At 34.4% G+C, this 18,325-nt stretch overlaps 1 pseudogene; it reads left to right on the plus strand.

Moving 5' to 3' along the window:
* Positions 1–14,339: 14,339 nt before the first annotated feature.
* On the plus strand, positions 14,340–14,836 carry LOC140620628 (ADP-ribosylation factor 1 pseudogene; annotated as a pseudogene).
* The last annotated feature ends 3,489 nt before the right edge of the window (positions 14,837–18,325 follow it).

Here is an 18,325-nt window from a genome sequence, read left to right on the forward strand (position 1 = left end):
TGTTTAGTGAAGATTACAAAACACAAAGAAATAAATATTTTACCTGGGTGAGGCAAAAAAATAATTAAATACTTGAGGCAGAGAATTAAATTCACAAGGGGAATGGTTAGAATAAGCAGCTCCATCGGATTAAAACATAATTTAAAATAGAATATTAATTAAGGGATAAATTAGCTTGTATAGATTTGGCCCTTCGGCTACCTGTTAAAAAACTGCTTTTGTAATAAGGATTTAATTTCTCTAGGATTTTATAAAGAATACTGATAGAAAATTATAATGTTATGCACAAGAGGACACATAATATGAAAACAATGTTCTTACTTGACTAGTTTTTTATTTTCAATATACTTTGATATTTTTCCCCAGTTTGAATTTCATGAGAACTTCATAAAATAGGCAGTTATTAGTGTCTATATATTGTAAATGAGTAAAAACAGCTTCACAGACTGAATGATTTGTCCATAGCGAATCAGTTTGATTGGGTCTAGAATCCGCTTTTTGTAAAAAATTCTAGTATTTATGTTATTTTTTTCAAGAAGTAAAGCTCTAGATGGAGTTAGAAAAATATAGCATCATATTTTTTAATTCGTCCTTTATCTTTCTTAAAATTAAAATTTAATTTCTCCAAGAAATTCTTTATAAAGTTTCTTATTATATCTCCCAAAGCTAATGAGAAGATTTAAGGTTACTTTGTTTTACTGTATTGATTATCTAGTTTTGTCTTTTCCTGTTCTCCTTTCTTTTTCTTTCTTTCTTCCCTGTAGGCTGTACACTATTCCAGCAGGAATAAGAGAGGCAAATTAACTTAAGTATTTGGAGCCTGGATATATAATTCAATCAGACTGAGAACAAAATCTCATTCTAGCACTTTACATGGACGACTTTCAATAACTTACATAATCTCTAAGCTTCATGCTACTATAAAATAATACCTACTTCTAACTGGCATTAGATTTTTAAAATTGCCCATCCATTGCTTATTTCTGATGGGTATGCCAATCATAGGACTCCACTTTATGGCCTCTAAGTTTGAATATATGACCTGAACTGGACAATAAGGGAACTTTGTTCTCTTGACTATGGTAATTGGTTAATGGATAGATACATGACCCAATCAACATCAATAAAGTCACTATCTTGAACTTCCATGCTTAAAAATGCATGGGTGATTCTTCTTGATAGCTTTAAGTATCCACTTTCTCTGCCATATGGAAGAATCTGTTCTTAGCATGAAAGAATATATCAAAACAAAGAGAAGTGGGTAAAGAAAAAGTAGAAAAAAAAAAGAAAAAGAGTAGGCACTATATATATATATATATAGTGCTCGATCCATTTTTACCCATTCTTTCTAAGTGCCTTGAAATGCTAAAATTGACTTGTTATCTTTGTTATGATTTTATTTCACTTGATTTAGTTAGAATTCAACTTATGTTTATGCTTGAAGAATCCTGACTAAAAGCATTATGTTGTAAAGTTGTGGTGGAAATTGAATAAAGTAGCATGTAAAGTGCTGTCCATAATGCCGGACACATGTTAAATATGCAGTCGATGTTAGCTAAAAAAATAATTTAAAAAATTATTGATAATGTTGGTATATATATATATTTTCATATTTTAAAATCTTTCAGGACAGTATTCTATATGTTGGAGATTCTCAATGATGTTCAAATGACTTCTTCCCTTTTCTTTGTACAATCAGAGAAACGATGTTAGAATGGAACTTGGGATCACTTGTATATAAATGTCTTTTTATATTTAGTCAACTATAACTATCTAGTTAATTCATTCTTATGATGGACAATTTTAGTATACAATCAATGGGACAAAATAGGAAACCCCAAAATAGAGCCATAGATACATAGTTCACTGATCTTTGATAATAAGGCAAAGTCAACTACATGAGGAAAAGAACCAGGTTTCTGTCTTTTTTTTTTCCTTATTGAAGAGTATTGGTTTTTTTTTATATAAATTTATTTTTTATTGGTGTTCAATTTGCCAACATATAGAATAACACCCAATGCTCATCCCATCAAGTGCCTCCCTCAGTGCCCATCACCCAGTCACCCCACACCCCGCCCACCTCCCCTTCCAACCCCCAGTTCGTTTCCCAGAGTTAGGTGTCTCTATGTTCTGTCACCCTCTCTGATATTTCCCACTCATTTTTCCTCCTTTCCCCTTTATTCCGTTTCACTATTTTTTACATTCCCCAAATGAATGAGACCATATAATGTTTGTCCTCCTTCAATTGACTTATTTCACTCAGCATAATAACATCCAGGTACATCCACATCGAAGCAAATGGTGGGTATTTGCTAATTACTCAGCTAATGGCTGAGTAATATTCCATTGTATGCATAGACCACATCTTCTTTATCCATTCATCTTTCTATGGACACCGAGGCTCCTTCCACAGTTTGGCTATTGTGGACATTGGTGCCATAAACATCGGGGTGCAGGTGTCCCGGCGTTTCACTGCATCTGTATCTTTGGGGTAAATTCCCAGCAGTGCAATTGCTGGGTCGTAGGGCAGATCTATTTTGAACTCTTTAAGGAACCTCCACACAGTCCAGAGTGGCTGCACCAGTTCACATTCCCATCAACAGTGCAAGAGGGTTCCCCTTTCTCCACATCCTCTCCAACATTTGTGGTTTCCTGCCTTGTTAATTTTCCCCATTCTCTCTGGTGTGAGGCGGTATCATTGTGGTTTTGATTTGTATTTCCCTGATAGCCAGTGATGTGGAGCATTTTCTCATGTGCTTGTTGGCCATGTCTGTGTCTTCCTCTGTGAGATTTCTGTTCATGTCTTTTGCCCATTTCATGATTGGATTGTTTGTTTCTTTGCTGTTGAGTTTAATAAGTTCTTTATAGATCTTGGACACTAGCCCTTTATCTGATCTGTCATTTGCAAATATCTTCTCCCATTCTGTAGGTTGTCTTTTAGTTTTGATGACTGTTTCTTTTGCTGTGCAGAAGCTTCTTATCATGATGAAGTCCCAATAGTTCATTTTTGCTTTTGTTTTTCTTGCCTTCATGGATGTATCTTGCAAGAAATTCCTGTGGCCAAGTTCAAAAAGGGTGTTGCCTGTGTTCTCCTCTAGGGTTTTGATGGAATCTTGTCTCACATTTAGATTTTTCATCCATTTTGAGTTTATCTTTGTGTATGGTGCAAGAGAGTGGTCTAGTTTCATTCTTCTGCATGTGGATGTCCAATTTTCCCAGGACCATGTGTTGAAGAGACTGTCTTTTTTCCAGTGGATAGTCTTTCCTGCTTTGTCGAATATTAGTTGATCATAAAGTTCAGGGTCCACTTCTGGATTCTCTATTCTGTTCCATTGATCTATGTGTCTGTTTTTGTGCCAGTACCACACTGTCTTGATGACCACAGCTTTGTAGTACAACTTGAAATCTGGCATTGTGATGCCCCCAGCTATGGTTTTCTTTTTTAATATTCCCCTGGCTATTCGGGGTCTTTTCTGATTCCACACAAATCTTAAAATAATTTGTTCCAACTCTCTGAAGAACGACCATGGTATTTTGATAGGGATTGCGTTAAACGTGTAAATTGCCCTGGGTAACATTGACATTTTCACAATATTAATTCTTCCATTCTGTGAGCATGGAATATTTTTCCATCTCTTTGTGTCTTCCTCAGTAGAACCAGGTTTCTTTACAGAAATGTTTGATTCTAGGATTGTTGCAGGAAACAGGCATGATGAGGCTGGCACATCTTAAAGTGCCAGAAAATAATACAACATTTAAAAACAAAACATTGTCAAAAAGACACAGAGCCCAATATAAAAGAGCTTCTAGAGTCCAAAGTTGGAATAATTTGAATAATAGAAGCAATAAAGCTGTATGAATAATAACTCAAAATATGAAGGAATATCCACAATTCCATAATGAAGTGAATGAAATGAATAAATAATTGAAAGAGAATAGGCAAATATCCTGTGCTAATTAATTCCAAATTATTTATGTGGATATTCTACCCTGAAGGATGTGAAGTGTTCCTCCTAATTTCTTAAGTGTAAGCTGTGCATAGTGACTTCTTTTTAAAAAGTACAATATGGAAAATTGAGGGGAAGAGCATAAATTTATAGTGAAGAAATCTGACCAACACTACTTTGGCCAAGTTACCAAAGTCAGCATCAACAGTGATCAATTGTGTGGATAGTATATGTACCCTTGTTATGATGTAATGAATATGACAAGTTATCAATGTGGTCTGTCCCTCAGAAAACCCCAGTCTAATCATGAGAAATGGATAACACAAAACCAATAGGTAGACAATCAATAAAACACCTTATCAATACTGTTCAAAACTATCAAGGCTAATGAAGGCAATTCTAAAAAAAACTGCCAAGAGGATCCTAAGGACACATAACAACTAAATATAATGGTAAAATAATGGTAACAACTAAATGTACATAGTATTTTGGTTGGGATTCTGGGCCGGTAAAAGGATATTAGATAAACACTGAGGAAATCTTAATAAAATGTGGGATTTAGTTAAAAATGGCACGTTAATATTGGTTTATTAATTGTGACACATGGACCAAATTACTATAAGATGTTAATGATAGGTATAATTGGCTGTGGGATAAATGGAAACTTTCTGTAACATCATTACAGGGTTTTTGTTGTTGTTTGTAAATTTAAAACTATTCTGAAAAGTAAAATCTATTTTTAAAATTTAACTTCTAAAACTTGAAAAGTGGGGGATCCCTGTGTGGCTCAGCAGTTTGGTGCCTGCCTTCGGCCCAGGGCATGGTCCTGGAGTCCTGGGATGGAGTCCTGCATCGGGCTCCCTGCATGGAGCCTGCTTCTCCCTCTGCCTATGTCTCTGCCTCTCTCCCTCTCTGTGTCTCTCATGAATAAATAAATAAAACATTTAAAACAAAACAAAACTAAATTAAAACCTGAAAAGCAGCCATAAGATTTGAATGGTCATTTCACCAAAGAAAATATACAAAGGTATGAAAAGATGCTGAATATCAGTCATTGGGGAACTTGAATTAAAACCACTGACATATGATTACATACTCGTTACAATAACTAAAAAGACCAGCGAAGGTCCATTGTTGATGGAGATGCAAAACAACTAAAGCTCTCATACATTGCTTGTGGCATTGTACAGTGGAAGAGCCACTTTGAAAAAGAGCTTGTAGGGCAGCCCGGGTGGCTCAGCAATTTAGCTGAGCAGATCCTGGACACCCTGGATCGAGTCCTGCATGGGGCTCCCTGCATGGAGCTTGCTTCTCCCTCTGCCTGCTTCTCCCTCTGCCTGTGTCTCTGCCTCTGTTTCTTGAATAAATAAAAAAATCTTAAAAAAAAAATAAAAAGAGCTTGTAGTTTTTTTATATGTAAACATATCTCTAACATAAAGAACCATAATTACATTCTTACCTATTTATATAAAAGAAGTGAAAAAAGATTCACACAAAGGCTCATTGAGTTTTCATAGCAAATTCATCCATAATATTAAAAATTGGAAATAATCCAAATGCTTATCAACTAATAAAATAAGAAATCAGTGGCATACTGACATTGTAAAATCCTACTTGACACAGGAAAGATAATGTAACAAGATGGATGAATTTCAAAAGGATTTTGGTGAGCATAAAAAGCCACACACTAACAATTAAATACTGTGCAATTTTAGATATTAAATTAAAAAAAATAGCGCAAGTTTACTAACAGAAAACAGATGAATGGTTGCCAGGGCTTGGGATTCCAGGGAGAAGATTAAATGCAAAAGGACACATGGATATTTTTTTGATTGATATAGTCAATAGCATGATCATGATGGGGATTATATAACTGTGTTTGTCAAGGCTCATCAATTATATACTTAAGATTGGTGTGTTTTATTATATGTGAAGTATACCTCAATAAACCTGACCTTAAACAAAAAAGCAAAGACACAAAATGTGTAAAACAAAAACTTCAGGAGAGGAAAACTCTGATATATGAAATGGAAAACACACTATGGAATATTAACAACAGATTATGTACTGCAAAAATAAAAGATTATTGAACTTAAATAGCAACTAAAACTATCCAAAATAAAACACAGAAAAATAAAACTATAAAGAATAAGCAGAGCTCATTGATGTATGTGAATTCAAATATTTTAATATATGCTAAACTTAGGCCCAAGGAAGATAGAAGAGGGGATATTTAAAGAAATAATTGCATAATATCATTATGTTAATTTGTGAGTAAAGTATAAATTCAGTTTCAGAGAGCTTAAGGAAACCCGAACACAAGAACCTTGATGAAAACTCACTGAACCTTGATGAAAACATCACAGTAAAATAGCACAAAACCAGTAAAGATAAACCTTAAAAGCATCCTCTAAAACAAATGAGAAAGAGTTCATAAACCAGCAAAAGTGACATAATCACTACAATTATCAATTTATCCAAAGGAAATCAGAAAAAGTAGGAAAATGTAGGAAAGAAGAAATAGACAAAAAGAAAACAAAGAGCAAAACTGTGGCTTTAAATTTAACTATAACGATGATTACATTAAATGTAAACATTCTAAAAACTTTAATCTAAATGCAGAGATTGTCAGGTTGTACGGAAAATCAAGAGTCAGTTTTATTCTGTTTACAAATAACCCACATTAAATATAAATATATAAATTGTTTCAAAGTAGATGGGAAGTAGTACAGTGTACTAACACCAATCAAAAGAAATCTGTACTACCTATATCAATCTCAGAAATACCAGAAATGAATATTATCAGGAATAAATAGTACCATAATATTAATGGTAAATGGATAATGTATCATAACCAAAGGCGTTTATCCTAGGAAGTCCATGTTGGTGAGACATTTGAAAGTTAATTATAATTAATCATATTAACAAATTTACAATTGAAAACTGCCTAGTTACTTCAAAAATGCAAGAAGAAAAGCTTCTGACAAAATTATAGATGTATCTAATGATAAAAAAAACCCTCAGACTATTGGCAACCTAGGAATAAAATGTCCTTAAACTAATAAAGGTTGTGAATAAAAACAACAACAACAAAACTGTCTACCATCACATGAAATGGTAAACATCAGATAGTTTTTCTATAAATTTAAAATTATGGGAAAGATTTCCAGTCATTGTTTCTATTTAACATCATATTAGATAATATAGTAAAACCAAGAAGAAGAAAAAAAAAGCATCATGATTAGAAAAGGAAGATTTAAGGCTTATAGGCATTACATGGAATCTCTAAATAAACTCCTGGAACTAATGTGAGTATAGTCAGTTTACAAGATCAACATAGAAAAATCTGTCATATTTCTACATACTAGCAACAAATATATTTTGTGTTGAGATATTTTGAAATATGATAAAAAATTGTGAAAGGGCTATGCACTGAAAACAACAAACTACTTAGGGAAATTAGGGAACACCTAAACAGAAATAGATACTACTCTCATCAATCAGAAAACTTAGTATTAGTGTATCCATTCAAACTGATGTAGAACTTCAGTAAATGTGAATAAAAAATGCCAGTAGCATTTTTTTTTTCCTTCAAAATTTCCTCCTTAAAGATAGTGGAAAATTCAACCAAGTAGAGAATAAAATTTGGTTCTATCCTGAGTTCTTGAAGTTTTAAAGTATGAGTCACCAGGTTTTTGCATAAGGGTTGAAAGTAAACATATTCTACCAAAACCTATAGCTGTAAGAAGTCGAAGCAAACATCAGTTCAGAACTTAGTCAAACAAGATCAGTATTGAGGACAGCCCCAGAACATGCCAATGGATATTAAATATTCAGAGTTGGCAGAAAATAAGTAAAACCAAAACTATAGACATCTTAGCACTGTGATTTGAACCAGACTTCGTTTTAAGGTATATGTAAGTTAGAAATTTCTTAGAGAACTCTATCAAATTAGAGGCAATTGAGTTCAGGAACAAAATAATGTAAAATGTATCCTTGATAACTAAGCTTACCTGACATTATGAAGTTGTCACTAGTTCAAATTAAAATATATATTTTCTTTATAATTTGAGATGACTCCACACTTGTCATTCACTTAAGGTGTTCAGAAATATCACCTTAATGAAGTAATCAAATAATTATTTCTGGTGTGAGAGAAAATATGGAAAGTTACTTTGAAGATATACTCTGTTGACTCTACTTACTGGATTTAGCCTGGTTGATTCCCACTGTGTTAAAAATCATTTTGTCAATTAAAAATTCATATATTCTTGTTACTTTAATAGTGTAAAATCCCATAATACTAATGCTAACCTAGGGACACAGGGCTAGGTGAAGCGTTCTTAGACATGACCCCTAAGCACAACTGAAAATGATAAAATGATAAATTGGGCTTCATCAAAATTAAAAACTTTTTCAGTAAAAAAGCCTTATTATAATGTAAATACTATACATTGGGACACATTATCTACATACCATATATCTAGCAAAATTCTTATGTCTAGAATACATGAAGAAATTTGAAAATGCAACACTAAAAAAATAAAATCTGCTGGTAAATGGGCAAAAGACTTGAATACTCATTTCACCAAAGGGAATACTAATATATTACATAGAAACAATCTATGTTTTATTCGAGTTCCAACAGAAGAGATTAGAAAAGGCACAAAACTTAAGAAATCATGACTGAGAATTTCCCAAATATGGTTAAATTTGGACATTTAAGTTCATGAAGCTCAAAATTCCCCAAATAAAGTTATCCTTAAAAGATCTTTTTCAAGACATACTATAATAAAACTATATAAAATCAAAGACAATTTTTTAAATTGCAAAAGAAAATAGAAATAGTCATATATAAGGGAACCATTACAAAGCTACAAGTGTATTTCTCTGCATTAAGCTTTCAGGCAAATGGAGCATGGGTGAAGTATCAAAGTGCTTTAAAAAATAATAATCTGTGCACCAAGAATACTTTACTCAGGAAAGTTATTCTTCTTAAATGAAGGTAAGATAAAAGCTTTTACAAACAAAAGCTGAGGAGTTTATCACCACTAGATCTGCATTACAAGAAATGTTAAAGGTGGTTCTCTAAGTTGAAACAAAACTCTAGCAATCCGAAAACATAGGAAAGTAAAAAAATTCACTGTACAGGTAAGAATACAGTCAAATTCAGAATACGGTAATATAATGATGGTATGTAAATCACTTTTTTACTCTGGTATAAAAGCTAAAGGACAAAAGCATAAAAAATAACTATAGGTACATTAATGTGTTAATGGATACACCATATATTAAAGATGTAAATTGTGACATCACTTAACAAAATACACTGGGAGGAGTAAAGTGCAGACTTTTTGTATGTGGTTAAAGTTCATTTGTCACCAGTTTAAATTAGACCATTATACCTGTATGAGGTCTTATGTAAGCCTTGTGGTAATCACTAATATAAAATATGTAGCAAAACATAAAAAATACAAACAAGGGACTTAAGATTACTGGTACAAAAATCATCTAATTACAAAGAAAATCGGCAAGAGCCAAGAGTGGAAAAAAGGAAGAAAAAGAACTACAAAACAGTCAGAGAAAAATAAAATGGCAATATATCCTTACCTATCAATATTTACTTTAAGTGTAAATAGATTACTTCTCAAATCAAAAGAAATGACTGGATTAAAAAAAAAAGCTATCCATATGCTACCTACAAGACAATTTTTTTAGGGCACACAGGCTGAAAGTGAAGGGATGAAAAAGAATTATTCCATGCTAATGGTAACCATAAGAGAGCAAAAGTGGTGCTATTTAAATCTGACAAAATGTTAAAAACTGTCGAACAAAAAAGTCACTATAAAATAATGGAATCAATTCATCAAAAGGATATAAAATTGTAAATACATATACACCCAATATCACGCACACAAATATGTAACAGAAATAAAAGAAGTAGTTAACAATATAATAACAGTAGGAGATTTCAATACCTTATTTTCTGTTGGATAGATCATCCAGACAGAAAATCAATAAGGAAACAACAAATTCGAACAAAACTATAGACCAAATGAACCTGATAGACAAATACAGAACATTACAGTCAACAGCAACAGAATACATATTCATTTTAAGCACACATGAAACATTCTCCAGGATAGATCATATATTAGGTCAGTCACAAAGCAAATCTTTATTTTTTTATTTTTTATTTTTATTTTTTATTGGAGTTCAGTTTGCCAACATACAGCATATTGCCCAGTGCTCATCCCGTCAAGTGCCCCCCTCAGTGCCCATCACCCAGACACCCCAACCCCGGCCCACCTCCCTTTCCACTACCCCTTGTTCGTTTCCTAGAGTTAGGAGTCTCTCATGTTTTGTCAACCTCACTGATATTTTCACTCATTTTCTCTCCTTTCCCCTTTATTCCTTTTCACTATTTTTTATATTCCCCAAATGAATGAGACCATATAATGTTTGTCCTTCTCCAATTGAATTACTATAAAGCAAATCTTAACAAATTTAAGATTGACATCATTTCAAATGTCTTTCTGATCAGAATAGTATGAAACTAGAAAACAATAACAGGAGAAAAAAATAGAAAAGTCATAAAAATGTGGAAATTAAAATACAAATACTTCTAAACAACGGGTGGGTGAAAGAAGCCAAAAATGAAATGCTAAAAATTTGAGCTAAGTGAAAATAAGAACATAGTCTACTAAAATTTAAGGTATGAAACGAAAGAATTCTAAGAAGGAAGTTTATTGCAATAAAATATCTACATTAAGAACACATAAGAATTTCAAATTTCAAATTCATATGTCATATGTCATTCATATGTCAAAGAATTAGAAAAGAACAAATGCAATCTGAAGTTAACAGAAAGAAATTGTAAAAATCAGAACATAAATAAATGAAAAAGATACTAGAAAATGGTAGAAATGATGAATTGCAACTAAAGGGTTCGTTTTTTAAAATAAAATTGAAAAATCTTTAGGCTAAAGACAAAAGTAGACTCAAAATTACAAATAAGAGGGGACATGTACTACAGCAGTTGGAATGTCCCATATGATACCACAAAATACAAAATACAAAAGATTGAGAATTACGAACATTTATGTCAACAAACTGAGCAATTGAGAAGAAATGAATAAATTTCCAGAAATATAAAACCAATACTGACATGAAGAAAAAGGATGTCTAAACATATTAATCATGAGTAAGGAGATTGAATCAGTAATCCAAACCTCCCAAAAAATTAAAGATCAAGGGCTGATGTCTTTACTAGTGAATTATAACAAACATTTAAAGACAAGGCCAACAGCATCACCTTAATTCTAAAACCAGACAAAGACCCCACCAAAAAGAATTATAGACCAATATCCCTGATGAACATGGATGCAAAAATTCTCAACAAGTTACTAGCCAATAGGATCCAACAACACATTAAGAAGATTATTCACCATGACCAAGTGGGATTTATCCCTGGGATGCAAGGCTGGTTCAACACTCGGAAAGCAATCAATGTGATTGATCATATCAGCAAGAGAAAAAACAAGAACTATATGATCCTCTCAATAGATGCAGAGAAAGCATTTGACAAAATACAGCATCCATTCCTGATCAAAACTCTTCAGAGTGTAGGGATAGAGGGAACATTCCTCAGCATCTTAAAAGCCATCTATGAAAAGCCCACAGCAAATATCATTCTCAATGGAGAAGCACTGGGAGCCTTTCCCCTAAGATCAGGAACAAGACAGGGATGTCCACTCTCACCACTGCTATTCAACATAGTACTGGAAGTCCTAGCCTCAGCAATCAGGAAACAAAAAGAAATAAAAGGCATTCAAATTGGTAAAGAAGAAGTCAAACTCTCCCTCTTTGCAGATGATATGATACTGTACATAGAAAACCCAATAGACTCCACCCCAAGATGGAGTCCACTCATACAGTAATTCTGCAGTGTGGCAAGATACAATATCAATGCCCAGAAGTCAGTGGCATTTCTACACACTAATAATGAGACTGAAGAAAGAGAAATTAAGGAGTCAATCCCATTTACAATTGCACCCAAAAGCATAAGATACCTAGGAATAAACCTAACCGAAGAGGTAAAGGATCTATACCCTAAAAACTACAGAACACTTCTGAAAGAAATTGAGGAAGACACAGAGAGATGGAAAAATATTCCATGCTCATGGATCGGAAGAATTAATATTGTGAAAATGGCAATGCTACCCAGGGCAATTTACACATTCAATGCAACTCTATCAAAATACCGTGGACTTTCTTTCTTTTTTTTTTTTAATGTTTATTTATTTATGATAGTCACAGAGAGAGAAAGAGAGAGAGGCAGAGACACAGGCAGAGGGAGAAGCAGGCTCCATGCACCGGAAGCCCGATGTGGGATTCGATCCCGGGTCTCCAGGATCGCGCCCTGCGCCAAAGGCAGGCGCCAAACCCCTGCGCCACCCAGGGATCCCTACCGTGGACTTTCTCTAGAGAGTTGGAAAAAATCATCTTAAGATTTGTGTGGAATCAGAAAAGACCCTCTATAGCCAGGGGAATATTAAAAAAGAAAACCATAGCTGGGGCATCACCATGTCAGATTTCAGGTTGTACTACAAAGCTGTGGTCATCAAGACAGTGTGGTACTGGCACAAAAACAGACACATAGATCAATGGAACAGAATAGAGAACCCAGAAATTGGCCCTCAACTCTATGGTCAACTAAGATTCGACAAAGCAGGAAAGACTATCCACTGGAAAAAGGACAGGCTCTTCAACACATGGTGCTGGGTAAATTGGACATCCACATGCAGAGGAATGAAACTAGACCATTCTCTTACACCATACACAAAGATAAACTCAAAATGGATGAAAGATCTAAATGTGAGACAAGAATCATCAAAATCCTAGAGGAGATCACAGTCAACACCCTTTCTGAACTTAGCCACAGCAACTTCTTGCAAGATACATCCATGAAGGCAAGAGAAACAAAAGCAAAAATGAAATACTGGGACTTAACCTAGATAAAAAGCTTCTGCACAGCAAAAGAAACAGTCACCAAAACTAAAAGACAACCTACAGAATGGGAGAAGATATTTGCAAATGACAGATCAGATAAAGGGCCAGTATCCAAGATCTATAAAGAACTTATTTAACTCAACAGCAAAGAAACAAACAATCCAATCATGAAATGGGCAAAAGACATGAACAGAAATCTCACAGAAGAAGACATAGACATGGCCAACATGCACATGAGAAAATGCTCCACATCACTGGCCATCAGAGAAATACAAATCAAAACCACAGTGAGGTACCACCTCACACCAGTGAGAATGGGGAAAATTAACAAGACAGGAAACAACAAATGTTGGAGAGGATGTGGAGAAAGGGGAACCCTCTTACACTGTTGGTGGGAATGTGAACTGGTGCAGCCACTCTGGACTGTGTGGAGGTTCCTCAAAGAGTTAAAAATAGACCTGCCTTACGACCCACCAATTGCACTGCTGGGGATTTACCCCAAAGATTCAGATGCTGTGAAACAGCGGGACACCTGCACCCCGATGTTTATGGCAGCAATGTCCAGAATAGCCAAACTGTGGAAGGAGCCTCCGTGTCCATCGAAAGAATGAATGGATAAAGAAGATGTGGTCTATGCATACAATGGAATATTACTCAGCCAGTAGAAACAACAAATCCCACCATTTGCTTCGATGTGGATGTACCTGGAGGTTATTTATGTGGAGTGAAATAAGTCAATCGGAGAAGGACAAACATTATGTGGTCTCATTCATTTGGGGAATATAAAAATAGTGAAACGGAATAAAGGGGAAAGGAGGAAAAATGCGTGGGAAATATCAGAGAGGGTGACAGAACATAGAGACACCTAACTTTGGGAAAGGAACTGGGGGGGTGGAAGGGGAGGTGGGCGGGGGTGGGAGTGACTGGGTGATGGGTACTGATGGGAGCACTTGATGGGATGAGCACTGGTTGTTATGCTATATGTTGGCAAATTGAACTCCAATAAAAAATTTTTTAAAAAAAGACAAGGCCAATATTATCCTCGTATCAAATCAAGATAAAGACACTATAAGAAAAAGATACATTAATATTCCTTATAAACATGCATTTAAAAATCTTCAACAAAACAATAATACAAATGCAATAGTGTACTAAAAGGATCATACATCATGATTAAAGGCAATTTATTTCTTTGATGCAAGGATGGCTTAATGCATGCAAATCAGTGAACATGATTCGCCATATTAACAGAATAAAGAATGGTCACATGATCAGTGGGAGTAAAACCAATCAGTCTCTGAGCAGCAGCCTGCCTGTGGCTGCCAATGATTTTTGTGGTCAGTGTTGCTTTCATCAGTCTACAGCACGAGGAATATCTTTATGAACCTCTTCAGGGATCTTTTTGGCAAAAAGAATGTACACATTCTCATGGTACACTTGGATGTTGCCCGCAAGACCACCATCCTATACAAGCTAAAGCTGGATGAGATCATGACCACTATCCTCACCACAGGCTTTAATGTGGAAATAATAGTATAAGAATATCAGCTTCACTGTGTGGGATGTGGAAGGCCAAGACAAGATCTGGCCTCTGGTGCCACTACTTCCAGAATGCATAAGGTGTCCTCTCTGTGGTTGACAATAACAAAGATGATGTGAAAGAGGACTATAAGTAGCTCATGAAGATGCTGGTGAAGGATGAACTTGCAACCAAGGTGTTTGCAACCAAGCAGGACCTCCCCAATTCCATGAATGCAGCCAAGATTATGGACAAACTGGGTCTGCATTCCCTGTACTGTAGGAACTGGTAGATTCATGAGACATGTGCAACCAGTGGGAATGGGCTCAATGAAGGACTGGACTGGCTGTCCATTTAGCTTCAGAACCAGAAGTGAGCTCTGCTCCCCAGCCCCCTCACAATCTCTCCTTTCACTTTGCTTTACCTGCCCATGGTGTGAGTGCCAGAAACTGTCTCCTTGGTTGGTCACAGTGTACTTCACCATGCCATAAATGTGCAGACTCAGCTTGCATCCAGGGATTTAATTTAATGTAAATATTTTGTGTTCCCAATAATGCAGTTTCTGGTACTTCCATGCAGTATTGCTCAACTTTTTGTTTTGCTTTGTTTTGTTTTTAAATTGTAACAAGAGAGTCAACCCACTCTTCAATAGTGAGTAAGGGTTTTAGTCACACAGAGCCTCCAGACGTTGCTATGTGGACCAAACTGGCACTCCTTCTCTGGGCATTAGATCTGTTTTGAGATCCATTTGAGTGGTTGGTTTTTAGCCTGAACTCAATACATTTTTAAAATAGTTAAAAATACAAATTAAGTAGAACACACAGAATGGAGAAAAGTGCCTAGTATAGGTTCTGCAGTAGTGGCCTGAGTCTGGTCCACCAGTGGACATTTTCCCCTCAGGAATGTGAGGCCAGGTGGAATCAGCCATGATACATTCTGCATGGTCACAATAATGTCTCTGTGATTCACCCTGCTTGGATCATTCCACATCCCCTAGGATTTGTGCTTGTACTTCTGCTTATACAGCCACTGGGCTATGGGGCTGCAGCTACCATTCATGGACCCCTCAGAGGGACCTGGTCTTCCCTGGGTCAGCATGGGCACTCTGGTTTGCTTTGGGCTGCCTGGGGTCTCACCAGCAGAAGGATGGGTGGGCCAGTAATCCTAGAACCTCAGTCCTTGAATATAGGAGCCCCCGTCTACATGTGCTTTCACTCCCTCAGCCTGCAAGGGTCAGGCTCACCATCAAAATGATAACCTCTACTTTTTCCTTTTGTATTTTGATAAACATTGGAGAAGTGGAGCTGTTAAAGTTTATCTTGGGGAAATCTTCAGGGCTGGTTTATTTGGCATGGTGGTACCTCTTATTGCTTTCAATACACAATTAGTAATCAACTGATTTTTATACTTGTTTTCAGTTTTCATTTCAACAAACAAGTACTGTAATTATAGCTACTAGAATAAAATCTTTTGATTATTAAAAAGAGGAAAATCAAATGATCATCTCAGGATATGCAAAAAAAATTGGCAAAATTTAATACTCTTTATCATAAAAATGTTTAAAAAGTTAGGTTTAGAAGGAATGTACCTCAACATAATAAAACTCACATAGGTGAAAAACTCACAGCTAGTATATTCAGTGGTGAAAAGCTGAAAGTTTTCCCTCTACGATTGGAAACAAAACAAGGATTCCCATTGTTACCACCTGTATTCAATGTACAAAATGCTATCCAGAACAAGTAGGGGAGAAAAAGAAAAAAAATGCAAACTGTAAAGGAAGAAGTAAAATTGTCTATTTTCAGATGATATGATCTATAGAGAAAACTCTAAAAATTCCACAAAAGAACTCATTAAAGCTAGTAAATTCATTAAAGTTCCAGGATACAAAATTAGCATATAGAAACCAATTGCATTTCTATACATTATCAATGAACTATCTGAAAAAGAAATGAAGTAAACAATACCATTTACAATAGCATCAAATATAATAACTTAAGAACAAATTTAACCAAGGAGGTGAGATATCTATATACTGAACACTAGAGAACATTGATGAAAGAAATTGAAGAAAGATATTCTGTGTTCATGGATTGGAAGAACAAGATAAAGTCATTTTAAGAAACTTAAGAACACTTAAGAAACTTAAGAAACCTACGAACACAGCAGGAGGCATCACACTTCCTGATATCAAACTATATTATAAAGCTATCATAATGAAAACCATATGGTATTGATGTAGAAAGTCACATAGATCAATAGAAAGGAGTAGAGAATTAATAAATCCATGCATATATGGTCAATTAATTTTTAACAAAGCCAAGAATATACAATGTGGAAAAAATAGTCCCTTCAATAAATGGTGTTGTGAAAACTAGATATCTAACTTTCAAATTGAAAGCAATGAAACTGGACACTTACGTTGCAAATATACAACAATAACCTCAAGATGTATTGAAGACTTAAATATAAGACCTGAATCTATAAAACTTTTTGAACCATATTGAACTAAAAATCCTCTGTGCATCAGAAGAAACCATCAACAAAATAAACTTATGGAATTGGAAAATATTTGCAAACCATACATCTGATAAAGTGTTAATATCCAAAATATTTAAAGAATTGATACAACTCAATAACCAAAAGGAAAAAAAATGTAACTGAAAAAATGAGTGAAGTACCTGAATACATATTTCTTAAAAGAAGACATACAAATGGCGAGCAGTTACATGAAAAGGTGCTTAGCATAGTGATGCTGATCATCATCACATTTTCCTAATCATCAGGAAAATGCAAGATACAATCACGATGAGATATCGTGATTGCTATTGCTATGGAAATAGATCTTGACTTCTTTGAATGTATATCCAGAAGTAGTATTGCTGAATCTACAGTAACTCTATTTTTAAATTTTTGAGGATACAAACATTAAAAAGGACATGATTGTTCATACCATGTGATTATTACACAAAAATCTGTACGTGATTGTTTAAAGCAGCTTTGTTTGTAATAACAAAATCTGTAACAACATCAATGTCCTTTGAGAGGTGAAAAAATAAATTCTAGAATATCTATACAATGGAATACTACTCAGCAATAAGAAGAATTAAGCATCGATACATATAAAAACCTTATGGATTTCTAAAACATGCCTAATGAAAAAGTCTGTCTCAAAAGGTTTCATATTGTATAATGATATCTCTATCACATTCAGGAAAATCTATAGAGTTGGAGAAAAGATTAGTACTTGCCAGAAAACAAGGCAAAAGTGAAGGAACAGGGTGTGCTAATATGTAGCAGTAGTACAAGTCCCTCTGTGATGTTGGAGCAGTTCTATATCTTGATTATAGTAATATAGATGTATCTATTCATGACATAAAATTGCATAGAGCTATGCATGCACGCATAAAAAGTGCATCTCAAAAATAGTAAAAAGTAACTTATATCTGTAATTTAGTTGACAATATTGTGTCAATATTAATTTTCTGCTTTTGATGTTATATTAATATTATATAAGATTTCACCCTTGAAAAAATCTGGGAAGGGCTGTGAACTATTTTTGCAGATCTCTGGTCTATAATTACTTAAAAATAGAATGTTAGAAGAAAATTCTCATTAAAATATGAATTTATGTTTAAGATTTTTATAATATAAAATTTTACAACCTTAATACAACTGGTTTAATTTTTATATTGCTTCCAGACAATGTGCATGTCTTTTTTGTTCTTATAGTTGATTATAAAACAGTTCAATATTTTTATCTTCTAATTGTATTTTAAACATTTACTTAGAGAGTAATTTAATATTTATGAATTTGATTTTCATGGAAATCAAATATACAATTACATTT

The sequence above is a fragment of the Canis lupus genome, chromosome 29, assembly GCF_048164855.1.
Source record: "Canis lupus baileyi chromosome 29, mCanLup2.hap1, whole genome shotgun sequence".
Classification (NCBI taxonomy): domain Eukaryota; kingdom Metazoa; phylum Chordata; class Mammalia; order Carnivora; family Canidae; genus Canis; species Canis lupus.